This window comes from Talpa occidentalis, unplaced genomic scaffold (assembly GCF_014898055.3).
Source record: "Talpa occidentalis isolate TD23 unplaced genomic scaffold, MPIMG_talOcc4v2.1 talOcc4.13, whole genome shotgun sequence".
NCBI classification, from domain to species: Eukaryota; Metazoa; Chordata; class Mammalia; order Eulipotyphla; family Talpidae; genus Talpa; species Talpa occidentalis.
In genome coordinates, this window is record NW_023601322.1 from 39,848,445 (window position 1) to 39,854,444 (window position 6,000).

A 6,000-nucleotide genomic window follows, 5' to 3' on the forward strand; every position below is an offset into this window, starting at 1 on the left:
TACAAGACACACAGTTATTTTTGAATTTGAGATAAATGACAAATAATTTCTAATATATGGCCTATGCTACGTTTGATACATACTGATGCTAAAGCATTTATTCGTGTTTTACCTGAAATTCAAATTGAATTGGATGTCTGAGTTTCCATTTTCTAAATATCGCAACATTACATAAGCAGCAAATAATTATTTCTTCATCTGTTCTCACCTGTTATTAAGAAATCTTTAATCTTTCTTTAAAAACACCAGAAAAAATATTCCATAGAAAAAGAATAGTTTTTTCCCAACAAATGATACTGTAGCCCCTGCCTTATATCATATACAAAAATTGACTAAAGATGGACTATAAGCTTAAATATGAAAGCTAAAACTATAAAATTCCTAGAATACATAGACACAGATCTTTATAATCTTGGGTTGTGATACCAAACACACAAATGAAAAGAGAAAAAAACAACCAGATAAATTGAACCTCATCAAAATAAAAATTTTGTACTTTGAAGGATAGCAAAAAGAAAGTAAAAAGTTACCCATACACTGAGAGGAAATATTGCACATTATATATCCAAAAAGAAATTTTATCCAGCAAAAATAAGCAACAACAATAAAAAGACAAATGCCCTAAACTTGAAGCTGTGCAAATAATTTAAATAGACATTTCTCCAAAAGTTACATATAATGAATAAGCACATGAAAAGATAAGCACATGAAAAGATACTCAACATCATTAGCCATTGGGAAAATAGAAACCAAAACCACAATGATAGACCACCTCCATGACAATGCTTAAAATAAATGACAGACAATAACAATAACACATGCTCACAAGAATGTAGAAAAATTCTTTGCTGGTGGTAATACAAAATGATACAGCTGCTTTGGAAAGCTTTCTCCCCCCAAAAATTAAACATGTGGTTACTCTATGACCTGGCAATGGACCTTGCAAGTAGTGGACCTTCCACTACTATAGATACATCCAGAGGACTGAAAATGTTTCACAGAAACTTATACATTCATGTTCATGGCAGTATTTTTTCATCTTAGCAGTATTATTTACCTTAGCCAAAAAGTTGGAGTATCTGAAATACTTATCAAATGATGAATAAATAAACAAACGGTGGCATCCATATAGTGGATTATCATTTGGCAATAAAAAGGAGCAAAGTATTGAAACATGCTACAACACAGATGAGCCTTACAAACATCACGTTAAGTGAAAGAAACATAACAGAAGATTCCATATGTGTGATTGCATTTATCTGAAAGACAGAGTATATCTTAGTGTTTTCCAGGGGATGGGGATAAGAAAGAGAAATGCCTGCAAATAGTATGGGGTCCTTTCAGGGTGATGGAAATGGTCTCAAATTAGACAGTGATAAGATTTGTACAACTTTGTGAATATACTAAAACCACTGAAATGTATATTTGTGAAGGGTGAATTTTATGATATGTGAATTATATATCCAATAAAATCATATATATCATAAAATATTTGACTAAGAATTTTTCCCTTACTATTTTTTAAGATTTTATTTATTTATGCATACAAGAACTGGGGTACAGGCCAGAGGTGCGGAGGGTGACCGGATTCACCAGAGACAGAGTGGGGAACAGAACAAGCAGACTGAAGAATTACACTGCTGAGGGGAGCAGCAGGTTAGTCAGGAGAGGTCTGCTGTGCCATGTACGATGCTCCCTGGCCGGCTGGGGATCGAACTCGTGCTGCAGAGGCTGTGAATAGCTTCATAGGTTGCTTCTTAACCCCTTGCACCACTAGGGAGACCCTCCCTTAATATTGAAACTCTAGAGTATATTGGTAATAATGATTTTAAAATTCTTTTGCATTAATTCTATCATCTTTACCATTTTGGGTCTACTTATATAGATAAGTCTTCTGGTTACATGTCATATTTTTTTTTTGACCAGAAAAAAACATCAGAAATAAGTTTAACAATAATATATATACATCCTGTAAACAAGGGAGAAACACAGTAAAACTAAGTAGTAACTCACGAAAATGGTTTAAGTCAATTCCTTAAAAAATTTCAGATGAAGGATGTTGTGGATGGGGAGGGAGATTACCAGGATGGCACAGTAAACAAAGGTGTGAATGTTGTGCAGATTTAAATTGCTCCCTTCTCTTAATCTTCCTAGTAAGAGTTAAAGAGATTAGGTTTTCCAGGTCTTATAAGGGAGAAACCCTCACAAAGGGAGATTGTCCTTCATACAAGCAAATGTCCTCCCAAAAGGACAATCCTTAGCTAGCTTTCTGAGTCCCTGCATGGAAATAATCCTTATGTCAAAGGTAATTTCAGGGTGGCAGATTTTGCTTCTCTGCTAGTCTGCCTTTGAAACTTGGCCAAGAAGTTTCCCAATTCAAAAGCTGAATCAGTCTCTCAGCTCTAAAAATAGGTCATCCCAGTCGAATAGTTGGGTCTCATTTCTGGAGGTGGTGTCATAGGTAGGATCCCAGAATTAAGCCCCTAAGAGGTGTTTCCATGAAAAAGAAAAATACCGGATGGTCTCACTCATAGCAGGAAATAAAAGAAAAACAAATCTTAATGGTTGGAGCAGACCATAAATCCAGTCTGAGTCCTGAGGGAAAACAAAGAGTTCTTGATGTCAGTCTTGAAGCATCTTCAGATATATCATATTTTTCTGCTTCTGATAATTTTCGATTGGAGGACAGACATCATCAAATTTACATTGTTGGGTGAAACATTTTTTTTGTATGCAGTCCTTTAAATATTACTGCACTTTGTGCTAGAATGCAATTAAGTTACTTGGGAATAATTTGTTCCTATTTAAACTTTGCTTTAAAGTTGCCACTATATTGTGGGTTCAGAATAATTTTTAGTCTAGGGATCTTTGGGTAACACAACAGAGGGAACATAGTTCTGAGAATTCTACCAGATGCCCTTATGGTATAGGAGGTATTCTCCTCTCCTCTCTAGTATAGAAAACTATTCCAAGCTATCTATGAGCTTTGGTGATTTTTCTACCAATTCTTTCCAGTGGTTCTTTCCTTAGTTTTAGTAGTTTCTTTATACAAATGCATAGATCAACAATTAACTCCAGGGAAATCTACTGCAGTCCTCTTTCTCTGTATGCAGCTCTCTCATCTCTGCCGCTCTACCCTGAAAACTGCAATCCCCTTACCACTGAACTCTGCTCCCTCAACTCAGGGAGACCTTCAGGTTATATGTTTTCCTTCTCCTTGCTGTGGTATTAAAATGCCATCTAGATCATGAGCTGGGACATCCACAGAGATCATTTCATGTCTGTCTTTCCTCAGGGATTATCCTCATCTGTTGATGAGGATATACCAGTTGTCCAATATCTAAAATTGTTGTCTCAAAGGCAAATCAATGATTATCTGGGAATGGAGCGATAAGAAGGAGGAATTATAAAGAAAATTTGGGGGGTGATTAATATCTTCATTATGTTTCTTGAGTGTTTACCCACATGTAAAAAATTAGCAAAATGTACACTTTATGTATAGTCTACTATATGTTTAAAAAAGTCATGTAAAAGTTGAAATTTTATTTTAAAATTTTAAAGAAAAAAATAGTCTCATATTTTTTGTCCAGTTTTATAGTTATTTATATCAGAGAAAAAAAATTGGTTGGCATTATTCCATAACGATTGGAAACGGGAAAATTTAGTAAAATTATTTTTATTATAAAATGAGAAGATAGAAAAATTTGGAAATTACCTAAGCATAGTGAAGTAAAGGCAAAATGCTAGTTAATCATTCGCCAAATACACCAAATATTGGTATATTTCTTTCAGGTATTGTGTTTCCTATGATTAACTTGTTTTAATTTAAAAAACAAATAAATATGACATTTACACTGCAGTTCTAATATTTCTTTTTAAAGTAAACAGTATTTCACAATCATTTCCCTGTGTTCTTTCTTGGAATCATTTATAAAGCCTGGACATGTAGACATGTGACCCATAGATTATTTAACCTTCTCTCTGTAAATGGACATTTACCTGGTTCCCAGTTTTTACTATTATAAATAATGATATTTTTCCAGATATTTTAATTTAAATTTGAGTGATTTATTTAGGCAAACTTAGAATTGCTGAATACAATATTTTAAGGTTCTCAATTGATTGTGCCAAGTTGATTTCCAAAGAACTGTATCATTAAACATTTTATTGACTACATACAATTTTGAAATGCTTATTTTGTGTCACTGATTGTGTGAGATTCTGGTGATGTAAGATAAACAAAACTCTGACTCTGAGTTCTAAAAACATACAGCTTAGTTGTAGAGACGAAATGTTAATGAGTAAGGGCCACAAAGCATTATGGGATTGCTGCATACACATGAAAAGTGTCAGCAAAGAAAAGTGTCTGCTTCACCACCTAATATGGCATCCGAAACAAAGTAGGCATTTAATAAATAGTTTTTGAAAAAAAGACACAGTTAAAGGAGTATCTCCACTTTACTGACTTATTCAGAAAAAATAGTTTCTTATATGAACCTGTGATTTGTAATTGTGCATCACTTATTCATTCAAACATTAACTTAAAAAGTACTTTTTTGGCAGTGTTCCAAGGACTGTGCCAAGGCTAAGGACATTGTCGCTACTGTTCCTGTGGAATTTGCTGCCCGGCAAGGAAGACAGATAATAAACAAGCAATTAAAATAATGGAGGGCAGAGGGTGGTCTAAGAGTATATAATCTGAGTGAGTCACTTAGTTTAGGGGTCAGTGGAGGCTTCTCATAGGGAGTGACAGTTAAGGCATGGCTTGAAGGGTACATAAAAGTTAGTTAGAAAAAAAAACGGGAAAGTGAAAAATGGTTCCAGGCAGAGGCAGTCATACCATTCATCTATATGCAAATAAATGCCTTTCTAATGTTAGAAGTGGCTTAGAGACAGGTTGTTTGCTTAAATATTTTCACATCTCCCATCCAGCAATGTAGTTGTTATGGTTCTTAGTTTTCTAAACCTTTTCTTTTATGAATAGTACAAAGGTAAACTTTACCCTAGATCCTATGTATACTCAAATTTAATGAGGCTCTAATCCAAAGGCTTTAATTATGGGGTTTTAAAATCATCCTGTTTGATAAGCAATACTGTATCTTTTTTTATAAACTGAGGAAGCTGAGCCATGAGCCACAAGGTACAGATGGTACATCAGAGAACCAGCCAGTCCACATCCCATGTGCCTCAGCCTGCTGATGCCACTGTCTGACCATCCCAATAAGTTCAGGGTGCTCACTGAGATGACCACCAAAAGGTGCATAGTATCTATGTCTGAATCGTATCTATTTCTACAGCTATAGCTATTTCTATCCATATCCATAGCAGCTCTAGCTTTCTGGTTATTTAAAGAGATTACCTATGAACTAATGCTGTGCAGCAGAACCTGGAGTTTATTTCAACTGAGCATTATTGGGGGAAAATAATAACAATACAAAATACAACACAACAAAACAAAGACAATTATAAACCAGACATCCTGCAGGGGAGAAGGAGGGAGAGGGATCAGAGGGAGTGGGGAGGAGCACAGGTGATGGTGCATGGGTGCATTGGTGAAGGAAATTCTATGGGGACTACACCGGGGGGAATGGAGAAAGCAAACATTGTTTAAAAATGAACAATGGTGTAAAAAAATATATAAATAAAAATGTGCTAAAATTTTCAAAAAAAAAATCCAGAAATATATACACAAAAACTTGAAAAAAAAAATAATGTCTTCTTTCATTTGCTATCTAAAGGGAACAAGAGGACCTCCCTGATAGCCTAAGGGTTAAGTTTCATTGCTGTGGAGCTAAACAGGGAGCTGGCCAGGGAGCTAACCCCTTAGCAGTGCATTTCAGTTCTGCCCCCCACTCTGTCTCTGGTAAATCCTCTAACCCCCCGCAGCTCTGGCCTACACCCCAGATCTTTTATGCAAAAAAAAATTTTTTAAAGGGGAACAAGGTGTTCCACAGAAGTGTTTTCTCATATAACTGAAATTTACCTCTATAACCATAATAC